The following is an 18,591-nucleotide window of genomic DNA, read 5'->3' on the forward strand; positions in this document are numbered from 1 at the left end:
TGCATGTTGCATGTTTAAGGGTCTCTTACCCCTGAAAAGCATTTTTGCTGCAAAGAGGAAAAACTCTGAGGCTTTCATCTGCCATACCCATGGGAATATTCCGCCATGAACTTTCATGCTGGAAAAAGCAAGCCCAATCCAATTGTGCCTTATTGGTAGTAAAATGTGTTGGTTAGAAGTAGACTATGGCCAGCTAGGCTGCCCAGGTTCTGGTATTTGCTAACAGTGTTACTTTGGACAAATTAGTATCTTTGCGTCTGTATCCTGATCTGTGATACAGAGGTAATGCTAATTTCTACCCCATAGGGTTGTTGTCGGGAATAATTGAGTCAAGACATGTAAAGTGGTTAGAATTTGCTTTAGTTTAAACATTGATGAATAATCTTTCAAAAGTTTATAGTAATGTTTCCGGATTTTCTAGGCATTTTGTTACTCTTTTATGCAATTGGCCATGCCCATTCCATTACAGGCAAAGGAAAGGAAATGAAAATCAACTATCCAATTTTGTCACCTTAACTTATTCACGAATTGCCTTTTTTCTTTAAGACTCCATTATAATAGATCATTGAGAATTCATATATTCAATAGACAGTGATGAGTGTGACTCCTTCCTTATCACCTCATATATTTTGCTACCATCAGATGTGTACAGATGTTTATATATTTTTAAAATTCTTTTTAAAAACATTATTTTCTTGGTAGTGAACATTATATTTATTTGACTTGTTGGGGCCAATTCTTTTAAGTTGTTGGGTTTTCAATATATTATTTTTTAAATGGGTGCCTAAAGAGAATTAATTAAAAAATATTTTATTTATTTATTTGACAGAGATTACAAGTAGGCAGAGAAGCAGGCAGAGAGAGAGGAGGAAGCAGGCTCCCCACAGAGCAGAGAGCCCGATGCGGGGCTCAATCCCCAGACCCTGGGATCATAACCTAAGCCAAAGGCAGAGGCTTTAACCCACTGAGCCACCCCGGCGCCCCAAGAATTAAATTTTTTGAAAGATTTTATTTTTAAGTAATTTCTATATCCAGCGTCGAGTTCAGATTGCAACCCCAAGATCAAGAGTGACTTGCTCTGGGTGCCTGGGTGGCTCAGTAGGTTAAAGCCTTTGCCTTGAGCTCGGGTCATGATCCCAGGGTCCTGGGATCGAGCCCTGAGCCCTGCGTCTGGCTCTCTGGCTCTCTGCTCGTCTGCTCAGTGGGGAGCCTGCTTCCTCCTCTCTCTCTGCCTGCCACTCTCTGCCTACTTGTGATCTCTGTCAAATGAATAAATAAAATCTTAAAAAAAGAAAGAAAGAAAGAGTGACATGCTCTCCTGACTGAGCCAGCCAGGTGCCCCTAAGTACTTTTTTTAATAAGGAAGCAGAAATACTCACTACAGAAGATAAATAGACAAAACATGCTTTCCAAAGAAAAATGTCTTACAGGACAGTATTTAGTCTACTCAGTGCTCATCATGATCAACAGTCGATAAATAACCCAAGGCTGTCCATTGTTAAGTGTGTGCCAGGAACATTTTGAATACTCTTAACTTGTGAACAGGTATTTGCATTTAGTCAAACTTTTGTGGTTTTTTGCTATCCTTTCATATTTATGCTCTTTAAAATTGCTGCCCATCAGCCACCGTGGCCCACTTTACTTACATATTTGCATACTAACTGAAGTATGAGAAGGGAAACTTGGAAAAAATATAATGAGATTTCATTGTCACAGTTTGACTAGTGGATCTTATTTATTATTTTATGAAATAATACTCAGCTGCAAGCCCAGAGCGTATTTAACCTAATTTGTATGGTGTTCCATTGCTGGGGTTTAAAATCAGTTGGCCTGTTGCAAAATACATGTTTGTAATTTACACTTTACAGACATTTGGCAAAGTGATAAAGTAACGTGATGCAGCTGAGGGAACACTACAAGTTGTGTTTGAAAAGTAAGATTCTTCTGAGTAAAAGTTGTGTAAGCACAGAGTAATAAATCCACAGCCAAAATGGACCCACTCTTCAATTAAAAGGAGGAAGAACAGACCCAGGGTGAGTTTTAGCTCCGTTACCTGCTGCTGCTTTGAGAAAACGACTTAACATCTGTGAACTCCACTGGTTCTTCTCACACAGTGATAATGATTCTTCCCTGAAAAAGCAGTTCTGAAAATTCAGGGGTGGAAGGCAGGGCACGTGAGGGTCTCATGTAAAGTTACTAATTCTGCACAGCGTAGGTGAATCTGTATATGTGATTGGAAGCTGGGGAAACCGAAGCATTGAGTTGCAAGGTGTACCAGCCCAGGCCTGTAATCACCCCGGCCCTATCTTTCAGCTTTGTAGGGGGTCTTCTAAGTCATGCTGTGGGGTGCTCTAAGCAGTGCTTTCGGAAACTCTGTTCCTAGAAGGGACCCTAAACTGTCTTGCAGGGCAAGTTTTTTGTTTGTTTGTTTTTAAAGATTTTATATATTTATTTGACAGATCAAAAGTAGGCAAAGAGGCAGGCAGAGAGAGAAGCAGTGTGGGGCTCACTCCCAGGACCCTGAGACCATGACCTGAGCTGAAGGCAGAGGCTTTAACCCACTGAGCCACCCAGTCTCGTCCCATTTGCAGGGCAAGTTCCCCTCTACTGCATTTTTGTCATGGGAAATGACACTCTGGCTCCTTGAAAATGGCTAATAACCCTCTGTGGGTAAATGCCAATCAAGCCAGCCAGTTGGCTCTCAGGACATCTTCCTTGAATGCCATGACCCAGGTTTCGCAGAGGCTGGGAGGTGAGTGTGGGTGCCAGAGACCTCATTCACAGAAAAGCCTGTAGCATTGCCACCCTGGAAGTGCAGACATACAGGGACACTGGTGTGGAAGTTGCTAGTACAGAGAGGCACTCTCTTAGCTAACCAGACAGCTTGTCAGTTTCCTTTTCCTTGTTTGCAAAATCCAGCTGTAATTATGACCAAGAATCCTCATACAATGAAATCTGTGGCAAACATTTTTAACCACCAAGGTAAGGTCTTTTTCTTTTTGAGATGAAGAAAGATAAGCAACATCATTTAAGATAAGAGTTTGTCATTTCCTCCTGCACACCTGTTAGTCCTCACAGAATTTATCTCTTGTCACTTAATTTGGATCCTCCAAAATAGCTTTCATGATGTTGCCATCATCATCCATGGACTGTCGTACTTAGGGAGAGAAGATTTTCAAAATGAACTTCTAATACTCTTCCAAAATCAATTTTATTTCTTGTGGCATGGTTTGTACCTACTGGAGAGTGTATTTTTTTCTCTTCTTATGAGGTGGTAATTTAATTTTTTTTTAATTTTTAAAAATTTTCTTTCTTTCTTTTTTTTTTTTTTTTCTCAACAGATGTAAGGTAGAAACACTTCTCTATGAAACACAGAAGGTGCAGGAGAATAGCTTAATAATGTAAAAATATGATATGATACTTAGACCTTGTGGCTGTTAGGAACCAGGTCTGGGACTGATGCGGTTGCAGGAGTGTTGTATGTATTATCCAAACTGTACACTTTGGGATCCATGCAGGTTAATTTCAGCATGTTTCCTTTGGCTTTTCTTAAGAATTTCCTTTTCCTTCAGAGGTTTTCCTTCTAGGCTCTTGGAGACATAATGAGTAACAAAAATGAAGGCAGGGATACCAAAGTGTATTTTAAAATAGAATTGTATCCTCAAAAACATGGTAATTATTGACAAGCCTTTTTTAGATGAGAGAGAAGTAAGGGAAGTTTTGAGCTACATGCTTCCCTCCCACCATGTACTTTGTGGGGGGAAAAAATGGCTGTGCTTTGGGAAAAAGTTTTAAGTCTGAAAAGAGGTAGAGAGTTGACAAGTCCAGAAAAGCAAGGAACTGTGAGAAGGTAAAAGGGGGCAGCCAAGGAAGAGCTGGACCCTAAAAGGATGCTGAGACCCCTCAGGACTAAACCGTCATTAGACTGGGCATGCCTGATGGTTGGGACTGAATCTTTGCTCCTTCCCCCCACCCCCAAGCTACACGTGGAGCTGTTGGTCTCTACAGTCTACAACTCCAGAATGTGCTCCTTAGTGAAGGGGTGGGCAAGGGCAAATGATCTGCAGGTCATTTGGAAACAGGATAAGAGCATTCACTTCCTCCCTCAGTCTCCACAAGGGTCTAAGGTCTCAGCATTGCCAAGGTTCTTAATCACCTTTTTTTTTTTTTTTTAAAGATTTTATTTATTTATTTGCCATAGAGAGAGAAGCGAGAGCAAGCACAGGCAGACAGAGTGGCAGGCAGAGGCAGAGGGAGAAGAAGAAGCAGGCTCCCTGCCAAGCAAGGAGCCCGATGTGGGACTCGATCCCAGGACGCTGGGATCATGACCCGAGCCGAAGGCAGCCGCTTAACCAACTGAGCCACCCAGGCGTCCCTTTAATCACCTTTTTATATGTGCTTTGTTTCTTGACTTGTCAGGAGGCTGATAGCATGCTACGGACAGGTGAGTGTGAGCTGAGTGCTGAAGCAGAAGAAAATAGATGAGAATTTCAGCAGTTTCACTAAAAGTTGGGGCCATGTGTGTGTTGTGTTGTTTTGTTGGCCCTCTTAAAAAAATCCCAGTTAGAGAAAAAGAATTCAGGGAACAAATATTAGTCAGCCGATTAGGTTCTGAACTTGCTCAGACTTTGTACCTTGGCATAAGAGAAGCTATCCTAGAACCTTTTGAACTTTTGCCACTGAGTAATTCCGAAAAGGCTGAAAGAGCCAGTAGTAGATAGTAAGAAAGAGCACAGTGTCCTCTGCTTGGGTAATCAAGGTACATATTACTGAGGTGGGTAAGGATCCTGGCTAGTTCAATGGGGTTACAGCTTGTAAGTTGCAGGATCATTCGGAGATGAAGAAATGGATCACAGATGGTCGCTGGGCTGGATTTTTCTCCTAGGATTCACTATTGTTTTGAGAATTAGCAGAGTGTAGAGGAAATGGCCCAGATTTTATACTTAGGAAAGACCTGTTATTCAGCTCTTCATTTGACCACTTTCTAGCCGAGACATCAGGACAGTTACTTAACTTCTCTGACCCTGTTTCCTCAGTTGGGAATATGAGAATAGGACATTTGTAGATCTGTTGGGAAATGTTAAAACTAAGAGCAGATGAGAATGAGATGCTGTGTAGCACTGAATAGGAGCTTGTCATCCATCAATTTCTACTTTAGTCAAAATTTGGCTTTTTAGGTAGAATAATTATCCTTAGGAGTTTTGAAACATGAATAACTTTTATTTAAGCCAACAGCTGGATGATAAAAGGAGCTATTTATCCAAGGCAGTCCTGTATATGTGCTGCCAAAGCGAGCACCAAGGCAGTCCTGTAAATGCCTTGTGATCCTAGAGATAGGAGTGCAAGGGCAGGCAGGGTACCGATGAAGCCATCCACACTTGGAAGCCCAGAAACCCAGCACTGAGCATAGGAACGGACTCCCAGAGCTGGCACCCTCTGCATATAGCAGATTCTTAAACCCTCTGTTTACTGTTTTTTAAAACACTATCCTGAAGTTCACCTAAGTCAGAGGGTAACGCAGTGAACCCAAACTCAGAAATTTGGAACTGCTCTGTGATTTCATAAGCCCAAGAAATACTTCCTTGTTTTCTGAAAGAATACACTATACCATTATCTGCTGTGTGGAATCGCTGTATGGAATGTTAGAGGACTGTGAAGATGAGGTTGTCCTGGAACCCCCCCCCCCCACACACACCGCCCAGTTTGTGGCAGCTGTGAGCACGCTTTCTTTTGAGTCAGCCAGGCGCAAGACAAGTAATTTCCCATCCTGAGGCTCTTTGAGTTGCTGAGTTGGAGTGGATGTACTGGGACGTGGCTATTCACTTAAAATTTTTGCATAAATCCAGCCTCCACTCCCCTGGAAAGGCTCGGTCCTGTCTTTACACCTTCCCCAAGGCGATTTTGTTCCAGGGGCGGGGGCGGGGAAGAGAGGAAAGGAGGAAAACGGAGGCGCACTACACGCGGCGCTGCGCTCTGCGCTTCGGAGGAAGCGTGCAGTCCATTGACTGGGTACATGTGGGGAGGGGAGAACCGGGCCAGGGGTTGGAAACGGAAGGGCTTGCGAGCGTGCTGGCTGCGAGGCCTCCGGCAGGGGGAGGCCCGGCCCGCGCAGGGAGCCACCTCGCCGGGGAGCCGGTGCGGCGGATCGCCCGGCCGGGGCGGGGGACAGCGCCCGGAACGACCATGGCGAGGCGGGCGGGGGCGGCGGTAGTTATGCAACCCGCAGCCCCCTCGGTGCTCCTTCCCGCCGGTCTGCGCCCCTCCCTCCACTCCGCCAACACTCGGATCTCTCGCTCTTTCTCTCCCCTGTGTTTTCAAACAGGAAGTGCACGGCTGTCTGTAACGTGCCGCCGGGTCCCAGGATGGAGGAGTGAAGTCTCCGTCGCCGCCGGTTCCAGCCTGCGGAGCGCCCCCCCGCCGAAGCCGAGTCCCCGGAGAGCGCCCTGAGGGAGCAGGGTGGCCGCCTGGTCCAGGTGCGTGCGGTCAGGTCAGGAGCCCGCGGGCCGGGCGCTGGGCTGTCACTGGCCGCCGCCCCTGGGTGCCGCCGAGCCAGTTCTCCAGCTCCGCGCCGCAGCCGCACTTGGCGCGTGTGCCTGATCGCCCCCCTCCCCGCCTTCGCCCCCAGGGGTCTCTGCGGCCGGTGGCCGTACCGCTCGGGGGTGTGGGACCCCTCGGGAGGGCCGGCCGGCTTCGGGCAGCTGCGAGCGGGACCTGCCCGAGCTCACTCATCTCAGCTGAGGCGGGCGCGTTCCAGCCGGGGCTGCCGGTGCCCAGGAGGCTTCCCGGAGTCCCCAGCTGCCCTCTCCGCCCTCTCCGCCGCCTCCGCTCCGCCTCCTCCTCCTCCTCCTCCTGCGGCTGCCCGAAGCTGGGCGCTTTGTTGCTTCCTCGCTGACCTGGGGTTCTCCACGGGAAGGCCGTGGGAGGCTTGGGTGTTAGGAAGAGCAGTGTGTGTGAGAAGTGGGGACCTAGGCGGGGAGAGAGGGTGAGCGGCCCGCGAAGTGTGAGGTGGAACATGGAGGGAGAGTCTTGGTGCCCAGGCTCCGAAATCCCACTTCTTCGGCCCAATCCCACCTCTTCAGCCCAGCACCACTTTTTTTGTTTTTTTGTTTGTTTGTTTTTATTTGGGGGTTTTTTGTTGGTTGGTTGGTTGGTTGGTTGGTTTGGAGTGGTGGAGAGTGGGGAGCCCTGCTTTCAGGAACTGAGGGCATTAGTGATGCCGGCGGGCACTGGAAAGTAGCGAGGAGAATGAGGGACAGCTAGTTTCAAGGTGTTTAGTCTGGTGTCTGGCTTGTTAACTGCAGTTGTGGTTTCTTAGCCTGGCTCCCTTGCTCAGACAGAAGGTCCTCTTAAAGGTATGAGCCAGACATCTTTATTGGTTATATTCCATTTTCCATCCGAGTAAACTTGAGAATGATTTTTCTCGAATTCACCAAGGAGAAGATAGTTTCACATCTGTTCGTATCTTGCTCCTTCTCCGACGTTCATAGGTGGAGAGCAAACCGCGAGAGAAGAGAGGTCTGTGTTACGCACAGACTTTGTGCTTCTTCATTTCCTTGCCAGCTTCTCTCTCTGCAGTCTAAGTCAGATTGACTTTTCCCCCAGTGAAAGCCTGGCCTTGTTTCTCCACCTATATTTATCCACCCCGTGAAACTTCAGCCTGGTGGACGGTCACTAAGGGAGGTTGGATGGTTGAGAAGACATTTGGCCCCAAATGCAATGTTTGAACAACGGGAACGCCAGTAGCATCCTCTTACTCTTCAGTTTCGGAGGAAGGGATGTGAACAACTGACCAAGGGGAGGAAAGTGAGATTCTGCCAGGAAGGATCTTTTTCTGCAGCCTGGAGGGAATATGCACAACCCCACTACCACGTGCCCGTAGCTCCTTCACCTTACGGGGCGCCTGGGTCTCCTCAGGAAGCAGGGTTAGTTGTAGATTTAAATTCATGATGTCATAGGCTGGCTGTGCCATTCTAATTTGTACTTTTGGTAATAAAATAGATATCCTGTGTAATTAATTTTGCTTTGAAAGGAAAATCTTTTGCAGTCAGGTAGCTTAGTGAATTGGTGCTGCCCTCTCGCTCCCTTTATTCTCCCCCTCTCAGCAGTGATGTGAATTCTGTGATCCCATTATTCCAGTAGTCCTTCAGAACTTTAATCTCTTTTAAAATGCAGCTGCTCTAACCATTGTGATAATATCAATAATTGGCATAATTGTGTTAGCAGTAAACAGCCAAGTACATTATAAGAACTGAGCAATTAATTTCATCTTTTCTCTAGATAGTTGGACGTGGACTTCTTAAATTTGAATTTCCGTGTGATATGTCTGTGTTTATGTCTCTTCTCTTGCCAAATACATGACAAGATTAAAAGTGAAAAGAAGTCAGGGAGAGAGACTCTTGAATGACCTGTACAACCATAGCACTTTTATACCCAAGTATACTCCTGGCCCTCTGGTTCATTAATTTGTTTGGGGACTTTGTTCAGCATCAGTCACTCTGCCTCAAGATAAAATAGAACAGCCTTTGTGATTCTCTAAACTTGAACCCTATTTAGAAACAGGATTTACTCCTACCCTAGCAGAATTTAATAATAATTTAATAACAACCCAGGAATAATGATAGCGGATCTTAAGATCCTCATTTTCTGTTTACAGAGCACATTTTCTAGAACTAGTTTATAATTTGTTACTCCCTTTAATAGTATGGTGAAACAGGACTCATTTACTCCATTTTATGGAGAGTGGAAACTGAGGCTGATAAAAATGTGACTTGTCAGTGGTCATATTAGTAAATGAAGATGCTAGGATTTCACTAAGTCTTTTGATTTATAGTCCTGGCCTGTCTGTAATCTGGAAAGTTGCCACCTCAGGAAGAGATGGCAATGCTGATTCAGGGGTCTTTCGCCATTCCAAGAGAGCTGGTAAACACTGACTGGAGACTAGCCTTAGCTACATCTTCAGATCTTTTCTCACTCTCCACCCAGAGGTCAGGGGTTTCTTGGGGTGTTTTTTTCCCCTCATCTGAAATTTACACTCTCTAATTAGTGACTGGATTTAGCTGTGTCTGCATCAATGTGATTTGTTTTCTGCTGCCAACATTCTTTTTTTTTTTTTTAAAGATTTTATTTATTTATTTGACAGAGAGAGATGACAAGCAGGCAGAGAGGCAGGCTCTGCTGCCAACATTCTAATGGCATATTTTATTTTACAGATATCATAGGTCAGGTCTTAGTGGCCAGTATCTATCTGAAGGGTCAGATTAGCATATTATATCTTTTTAGAATAAAAAAGCAGTTCTTCTGGTTTACCACTAGAACACTTTATGTCTCAGAAAGGAAATAATAAATTAAAAAATGATGTGTGTGGCTCTCTCTGTAGCCCACTACCCTTCATACCATACCACCACCATAGCCCTCCAACCCTTCCACTCCCCAGTTCAGGATACCCACCAACAAGGTCATATTACAAGGGCACCTGACTGGCTTCGTGGGTACAACATGATATTGGGGTTGTGAGTTACAGCCTCTTGTGGGGCATAGACTTTTGTTAAAAAGGAAGGGAGGGAAGGAAGGAAGGAAAGAAGGAAGGAAGGAAATGTCACGTTGTGGAAAGACATAGGCAGACCCATGTATACTTTATATATTAAGTGTTTTTGTAGTCCTGCTCAGACGGAAAGAAGTTAATTTTTGTTATCTTTGGAATGCTTAAAGTTAAGGCTCTCCTTACTTAATATTTTATGTTGCACTGAGAAGACTATAATTTAAAATGGGGAGTACATTTTCACTGGGAAATACTGCATAAAAGATTTATTTTCTCTTCAACAATTGGAATATCTATAGAGATCTATAACTTCTCCTCCTTAGAATTGTGTCAGAGTGTCAGGAGAAGGGGAGAAGTGGGGTAGGAAAGAGATAAAGTGAATGGTTTTTCTTTTATAAGTGAGGAATGAAATGCTTATATTTTCTTAGTACACAGTACCCTGCCATTTCTGTTTGGGACAGTTGCAGTGGCTTGTGACTAGGAAAGAAAGCATAACAAGCTTTGATCTTAAATGCCAAGGAAAAGTTTATGACCAAGAGAGGACTGGGGGTGGAGATAAATGTGTTAGGATTTTCATTTTTTCAAAACCCTCTCATGTTTTTCATGTCTATTATAAAATGAAAATTGTCTTCTATTGGCATTTGTAACCTTTAAAATAGTGGTTTGCAACCCTTAAAAAAGTCCAGAAGCTTTTATTGATACTTAAAGATTTCAAAGATCTTGACTTCCTTAGAGTTTTCTTATTTCTGATGATTGCTAATATTTATTGACACAGATACTAGTTAATATCACTCAACTGACTATGTATATTGTAAATAATGACCACAGCATCTTCCTGTTTTTATAAAGAAGTAGTACATATGTAAGTGGGATTGGTTTGGTGTACTGACCACTGACAGCACCTTGAAGTCCATAGGGTGGGAAATCAGGGCCAAAGTAAAACCACTGCTCCAGGGGGGAAATGCTGAGGTGGTAATTGAAATGTACAGTACGTTAGCCGCCAGACTCCTAGGTGGAAATTTTCCTCTTTGGTGTCCATTGAATAGAGGATGTGTAAAGTCCTAACTTTGGATCTGATTTTGTTTTGAGGTGGTTTCCCATGGTCGGCTTTGAAGTCTTAGGATTACTAAGTCAGGGATAACTGGAATTCTCCTAAGAGCATTTTCCCTACATTACTTCTGTGAATACCCCTTCCTTACCTTTGTTGAGTCAGGACAATGACCCCCTTGTACAATCTCTGCAGTCTTAAGTACCGCCAGCAGCAGCCTTATATTCACTTCCCAGAAGCTAGAAGAAGCCTCCTCCCAACCTTAACCTTTATAGATTTTGAGAAGTATGTGGAAAGAGATACTATTTATCCCTAATCTGTAGTGGGGAAAAAACAGACCTATGAGTTTCCATTGAATCAGTCTCTTTGGTTTCCACACCTGTTGCGGTAGCTTTGGTATTCTGTTTAGGATAGGTTAGGCTGAGTGCCAGAACCTCTTAGGGTTAGTGCAGGATATTCTTTTTTCTGGTTTAAAAAAAAACAACAAGAAAAAAAAACAGTTCTGATTTATTGAACACCTCATGTGTGTCAGACACTTTTACGTGGATTGTCTCGAATCCTCCTGGCTTTGTGCACAGTGGGTAATACCCCTGTTTTGTAGGTGAAGAAACTGAGGCAGGCAGAGATGGCAGCTTATCCAATTCATGTCAATAAGGGAAAGCCCGGACTGGGATTTGGGTTTCTGAGTCCCCATGCTGAAACAGTCCCACCTTTACGTCTGCTTCTTTGTCGGTCCTTAACCTCACCAGCGAAAATAAATGATCACACTTTGTTTACTCCTACCTTTCGCCTCTTCTTTTCAGCAAGAGTTAATTACAACCACAGAGAATATGTTAGGAAATAGGGACTTGGAAGAGTCAGCATTTTCATAAGTTTTATAAAAAAAGTTTCATAAATATTTTTGGCTTTCATGCAGTATGTATTCATTTTTTCCCCTAAGGAGCCTAGATCTGTTGAATTGGTGAGTGACAGTTTCTTGAGGCAGTATTGTCCACCAGCAACATTGCTGGATCTTAGGCTAGAAACGGACTGATTTTACTAGGAAAAACAACACTGCGGGTTGTTGTCGGGTTTTTATCCCCACCAGTACTGCATGATCATTTCTTCTTTCTTAAGAAATTTCCTGATTTGGGTCAGTCTGATGGATGTTATTTGTACTTCATAGTATAATTTTACCTTTTTATGATGACAGGTGAGGTTGGGCATCCTTCATTCACTTAATTTAATTTCCCTTTACTGTGAATCGGGTCTCTTGCCCTTTTCTGGGAAGAAGTTCCTTGAAAGCATTCTTGTGGAGTTCCTGTATATTCTAGAAATGAATCCTTTTGGGTATTGCGAATACTTTCTCCCCGTGTGTCACTTGCCTGATGACTGTCTATGTTGACTTGCATTAACAAAAACAAAAATCCTTGATTTTAATGTAGGTGAACCCCCCAGTTTTTAATATTATTGTGGTCTGTGCAGGAGTCCTTCTCTATTCTAGGCTTACAGTTTAGTCTTTCCTCACTTTATTAACTTGATCTTATTACCAAGATTGATATAAATTTAAAAGTTCTAAAATAGATAATTTTAGGTAGATTTCTTGCTGTTCTCTGCATGTCTGTTAACTCTTTAACCCTGTGTACATTTTCTTTTCTTTTTTTAAGATTTTATTTATTTGAGAGAGAGAGAGAGAGAGAGAGCGCGCATGAGAGGAGAGACGCCAGAGGGAGAAGCAGGCTTCCTGCCAAGCAGGGATCCTGATATGGGACTCCAGAACCATGACCTGAGCCAAAGGCAGTCAGTTAACCAACTGAGCCTCCAGGCACCCCTAACACTGCATACATATTCTAGAAATGTATTTATTTCACTGGGAATATTCTGTATTTATTTAATAATGTATTTTACTTTCAACATCCCTTATGTTACATTTCCTTCTCAGTTTTATTTATTCATTCACTGTTAGCAATATGGCTCCCTTACTCGCTTGGTCACTTATGTAGGGCAGGGAATCTCTCACTTCAAAGGCTTCTCTTTCTTCAGTGCTTTGCATGTGCTTATAGAGCTCAGATGTACGTTCCTAGTATGGCTTTTGAATGAATGTTTTATGAGGTGTGATGCTGTAATACATGGTTCAATACTCTTGAAAGCCTGTTAATTATAGATGTCTCTTTATTATTGGGAAAACATTGCCAGTTTTGGCATGGTTTTTTCCAAGGTTACTTTTCACCCCTCTTTTCTCAGTTCACTTGGTCTCTTTCCTCCTGCAGAGTCTAATATATGTCCACCTGAATGCTGGGTCACTTGAGTTGGTAAACGGGCATATGCATGCCTATGTAGAATATAGTGTCTTTTTTCCTTAATTGATAAAATGGCATGGAACCATGTAGTACATAACGTGGCTTATTATTGTAAATAAATTTGAAATTTATTTCAAATTGGGGGGCAAATTGTGGTCTCAAAATAGATATTGCATGACATGGTTGGCTGGACCAAAGATATTCCCCTTGGCCATCACTTCTAGCATTATAAGGGTGACGGGCTATATTTTATTTTTCTTCATCTGGAGTCCTTTCGGTGCTTTATGGATATAGGGGAAGGTTGAAGTCTAACTACTGAAATTTAGTAAGCTTGCATAAAGTCCAGTAAAATTATAATGTAGAATGTTCTGGAGTCCAAAACCTACTTAGACAGATAAGACCATGTCCTTGGGCTGTTGTAGTTGTTCTTGCAGTGTGCTTTAAACAGGCCTTATTAGGCATTCGTCTAGGTTTGGTTATAACAACCCCAGCTACTGACCTGATTGAACTTACCTACTCAGGAGAGGTCTTTATCAGTGCTGACATTTTCCATTTCTCATTCAGGTTCCTTTATGCTCACCTCACCAGCTGTCAGATCCACCTGTTTTATCAGCCGCCTCTCTTACTCAATTATTCTAATATAATTGACAGCAAAGCTACTGCATCCATTCGACAGACATTTGCTGAGCTCTAAACTACTAAATCCGAGTTCCCTGATCTCTCTCCCTCCTACCTGCTGTGTACCAGTCATTGCACTAAGTTCCGAAGACACAATATGAATGTGACACAGTGCCTGACCCCAGAAGATAGACACATAAATCATTAACTGGAACTTAGAATGTGAGGTGCTTTACACAGCACGTTGTGGTAAATAATAACAGGGAGTGGGGGCACAAAGGAGGCAGTGATTTGTTCTTTCTTGTTCGTGAGGGAAGAATTCCTGAAGGAGGTGATTTTGGTGCTGATTCTCAGAGGGATAGGATTATTTACTAGGCTGAGCAGGAGGAAAAAAAAATAACAAAAACAAAAAAACAAACAAACAAAAAAACCAGAAGAAATAGCCCAGGTTCAGAGCTGGGAAGAGCTCAGTGTGTGAGGAACAGAGTGTGAGGGACTGGCTCAGAGAGGTCGTGGTGCAGAGGGGAGAAGGGGTTACGTGGACATCTTGGTCTAGATTCTTGATCTAACCACGTCCACAGCCACACCGGCTCTTTCTAGAAGTGTAGGCTTTTCCCTGACAGCTTTATGAAATCACCAGAGATGAAATAAATTTAAAGAAATTAAATTGCAGTCTTAAGGTATATGAAGACGAAGCAGGGAGAAGTCCGGGGGCTATTGAACAACCCAGGTAGAAAGTGAGGACTGGAGTATGGGGACGATGGTGGGAAAGGAAAGGAGAGAGTAGATTGGAGACTCATTGAGGAGAGAGAATTGGTTACTGATTGAGTGGAAAATGGGAGGGGAGGAAGAAGAAAGATGACTCTTGATGTTTCTGGCTGGGAAGACTCGCTGTCTGAAGGTGTCATTAGTCAGAAGGGAAAATATGAGAGGAGCAGTTTTGGAGAGAGAGTAATGCGTTCGGCTTGAATTTAACTTGGGGGGTGCCCCTGGGACACTAAGTTGCTCTTGAGAGGCCCTGCCTCTCAAGGGCTGGACATGTGTTTTGGGGAGTGTCTGGAACTGATGATGATTGCAACGCATGTAGCTGAGACCTCTCACAGATAGCCCAATGACCAAAGACCAAGCCGGCAAAAGAAGAGGAGAAAGAAAGAAGATCAAGAAAAGAGACAAATAAAACTGAAGGGAATATCGAGCACCAGCATTTTTGTTTTGTTTCTATATGTTGTTATGAAGTCCTTTCAGCAGTAACCCCTGAAATTATCGTTGTTGTTGGCTTTTACAGATAAGCTCTCCAAAGCCCGGGTAAGCACCTTGCCGAAGTACCCAGGTGGCAGAAAGGGAAAAGCTCTCAGGTCTGTCAGAGGCCACAGGAGGGTCAGATATAGCAAAAATTGAAAGTGGGAGCCTGGGTTTGACAATGAGGTATTCAGGTAGTATTTAGTAATGGGAAGAGTTCTCAAGTCTAAGCCTGCATTGTCATGGGTGAGGAGAGAGTAGGCATTGAGAAGGAAAGCACCAGTGGGGAGTACACATTTGTCCATGAAGGAGTCTTTTTTTGTGTGCAGTCGTGTCTAAAGCTTGTATTTTGTTTGAGAAGAGTGGCGAGAGAGTGACTAAAGGTAGAAGAGAGAATAACTGATGGAGGAAGGCTCCAGAAGAAACAGGCCTAGTCAAGATCCGGAGTGCAAGCATGGTCAAAGGAGATGTCTTGAGAGGGAACAGGGACATTCATTCCTTTGGAGCAGAAGAGGAAGGGAAGTACGTGTGCCTCAAAATGAGTGTGCAGGTAGAGACGGAAGTTGAGAAAGTTCGTTCCTGAAGGTTTGGGTTCTCTCAGTAAAGTTGGAGCCGATGAAATCTGCTGGGAGAGAAGGGGCCTTGAGAAGGCAGTTTAAAGTTACTAATAGTAAGCTTGGAGAAAGGAGCTCACTGATGGAGTTAGGATGTGTGATCATTGAGAGTCCGGTTGGGGCTTTGTCATCCGGCATTAGGTGCTTATGGTGGGTTTTTTTTCTGCTTGATAGAGTACAATGAATACCATAACTGGTCTTCTAAAATAAAACACAAAGGCCTTGCCTGTGATGTTAGGTTTCGATGGTGACTTAAGGATGCTTAAGGGTTCAGGAAAGGGAGGAAAAGGAACACAGGAGTGAAGAGACTGAGTGTTAGGGAACTTGAGTTCTTGTCTGAGTTCTCCCTTTGCAGGGGATGGCCTTGGGGAAGTCAGCCAATCTCAGGGAGCCTCACTGCCCTCATCTTCCAGGGAGGAAGTCACAGTTAGTGTCCTCCTGAGTCCCCTGTAAGCCCCAGAATGTCTTCGAGATTTGTCCATTAGTAGACAAAACTTCGTGGCCAGAAGAGGGAGAGTAGCTAGATCCCTGTCATTTATCATTCATGAGTTGCTCAGACAGCAGCTCTCCGCAGTGCTGTCGGGGAGCTGACCGCACGAGGCCAGGCCAGCTGTCAGATGAGCACGCTGGGTCCGCTGCCGGGCTGCACCCGGGTAGCCCGTCGGGAAAGGGAAGTAGCACCGGGCTGTGACCGGAGTTGGGCAAGGGCTTGGCAGGGTGGCCTTGCTGGGGTTTGTGTGGCAGCTCCCCAGACATCACAAGTCATTCCATCGAGATGGTGGTGCTGTTTGCATTCCTTGTCTGGGCTGCTGCTTTCCCTTGTGTGAGCGCGTTTTAATTTTGCTGGATTTATTTCTCCCTCCTCATCCAAATCGTAGCATTCGAGAGAGAATTCAGCAGCTGAGGAAGGTGAAGCATGATTTCTGGCATCTTAACCTCAAAAGGCTTTCTTTTCTCCTTTCCATCTCCTTGCCTACACCTTGATTGCTTTGCTGGTGGAAAAACCGGAAACAGTTTGAAGCATTTTAACACTTAAGGCTCAGTTGGGTGTGTTCTTCCTCTGGAAGGTTTTCTTTTCAAAGCCATTTAAACGGTCTCTGCCTCCTGTTAAGAACAGGGATGACATCTGAAAACCCTAGAGGTGTGGCTAGCATGAAAAAATGAATCCAGATCAGGTGAGTGGCTCCAGAGATTATTGCAACAATTTAACAAGCCTAAACAGGTAGGGAGACACTCTTCTTAAAAATTAAGTCTCTAATCTTTTTCTGCGCCATTAAATATTTGAGAGAAACTTGGGCATTTCCTTTTTTCCTCATTAAACTATTACACAACTTAATGCTTGGAAAATTCTTCACAGGAAGAAACAGGGTGTAACAGTTTTCGTGAGACAGTTTTTTTTTTTTTTTTAAATTCACCCTTTTAGCTTAAGTCTGAGAATACTATTCTCTTCACCCCACTGCTCTAGTTTCTTTCTGAAAGTCTAAATTTCTCCATATAATTAAATGTTCTTCAAAGTGAAACATAGCTTAAAAAATTAAAACTATTTAAACGTGAAGTGAAAACATAGTCTATAAATGTGTTCTTCCATTTCCTGAGAAACAACAGGAAGGATTTGCTTTCTCAAAATAAACTAAGTAGCCTGACTGTGAACTTAGAGTAGTAGAGATCAAAGATTCCAGCATCACCACACAATGGGAAAGTTGCAGTCATTTTTTTTTTTCCAACCTCAGAAAATCAAATCGAAGGCTTCTCTTTTTCACTTTTAACACGAGCCAGGATATGTACGTGAAATTCAGAAACATTCCTTTGGCACATGTGAACTTGTCATAGCCTAACCCCTGGCTAATCCGTCTAAGAGACTCTACTTCCGAGATGTATTTGATCAGTATGGGCATGCTAGACATGCAGCGATGAAAATGTCTTTTCTGAGGTATTCAATTCAGGAAGATTAGAGAAAGACCACCTGAATTTCTGTAAACATACAGCATCTAGACTTAAACATGCTAGATCAGTGCATTATTTCATAGCTTTGCTACTAAGAAGGTTTTAGCATCTCGTATTGGTCATTGAATTACATGGGAAAAGGAATCTGCTACAGTAATTATATATAATATGCTCACATACACATATTCTCAGGTATTATTATTATTATATTATTAATATTATAATATTAATATTATTATATTTATATTATATTATATTATTAATATTATTAATATTTCTCTACTTCCAGAAACAAGGAGTGAGAGCTCATCTTAAAGGAAATCGATTATGTTATGGTCAGATTTTTGTTTGTGAGATATAAGCAAGATTAGGGAGAGATATGTGCCTTAAGTATTCAGCTGTCATTAATTTGGAAGTTCAAACAATGTGCAATTCTTCATTTCTCAAATAGTATAAATAAGTCAACATTTTGAAATATTGGACATTATTTGTATGTACTGGGGAAATTATATATACATTGAGAATGATACAGAGTTTCTCAATAGACAAGTTGTTGTTGTTTTTTCCTCCTGTACTTACCTTTCAAGAAAAGGTAGAAGAACAGATCTCAGAACACCATACAGCTTTATTCTCAGTTTCTTTCTAACTTTATTTTTAACCTAAGTTATGTTTACAGTGGGTCTCTCATAATAGACCATGATGTATATTTGGATCTATTTTTTTTTTTAATTCCAATCTGATAAGCTGTCTTTTAATTGGTGTATTTACACGAGTCACATCTAAAGTGATTACTGATATAGTCTGTTTAATATCCACCATGTTTATAACTGTTTTTTATTTGTTGCGCTTGCTGTTTCTTTTTTCCCTTTCTTTTCTTCCGTGTGTGTGTGTGTGTGTGTGTGTGTGTGTGTGTGTGTGTTTTAAAGATTTCTTGCTTTTTGGGAAAAAGAGAGCACATGTGTGTGCTTACACACAAGGGCAGGAAGGGACAGAAGCGAGGAGGAGGGAGAGAAGCCTCAGACTGCCCGCTGAGTGTGGAGCCTGATGCAGGGCTCAACCTCAGGACCCTGAGTTCATGACATGAGCTGAAATCAAGATTCAGTCAGTCTCTCAACTGACTGAGCCACCCAGGCACCCCTCCTTCTGCAGTTTTTAAGTGAACATTGTCTGTTTTTTAAGCATATAGGTTATACTTTTTATAAAATTTTTTAGTGGTTACTTAGAGTTTATAATTGATTTTTTTTTTAAATAAAAAAGCAAAAACATGTTTGTGTGCATACACAGAGAAAAAAACTTGGAAGGATATGTATT

The 18,591-nt window shown here is 42.9% G+C and overlaps 1 protein-coding gene across 5 annotated transcripts in view; it reads left to right on the top strand.

The window, feature by feature from the left end:
- Nucleotides 1–18,591, top strand: part of LRRC8D (leucine rich repeat containing 8 VRAC subunit D) — a 120,233-nt gene that overhangs the window by 15,864 nt on the left and 85,778 nt on the right. For 4 of the 5 annotated variants that reach the window (XM_059375346.1, XM_059375349.1, XM_059375347.1 and 1 more), the window contains exon 2: nt 6,323–6,473. The gene's annotated coding sequence lies outside the window, so the exon portion shown is untranslated. Of the gene's footprint in view, nt 1–5,936; nt 6,010–6,322; nt 6,474–18,591 lie in introns of those variants that run through there. The other variant, XM_059375350.1, reaches the window with a different exon arrangement.

The sequence above is a fragment of the Mustela nigripes genome, chromosome 14 (assembly GCF_022355385.1).
Source record: "Mustela nigripes isolate SB6536 chromosome 14, MUSNIG.SB6536, whole genome shotgun sequence".
Classification (NCBI taxonomy): Eukaryota; Metazoa; Chordata; class Mammalia; order Carnivora; family Mustelidae; genus Mustela; species Mustela nigripes.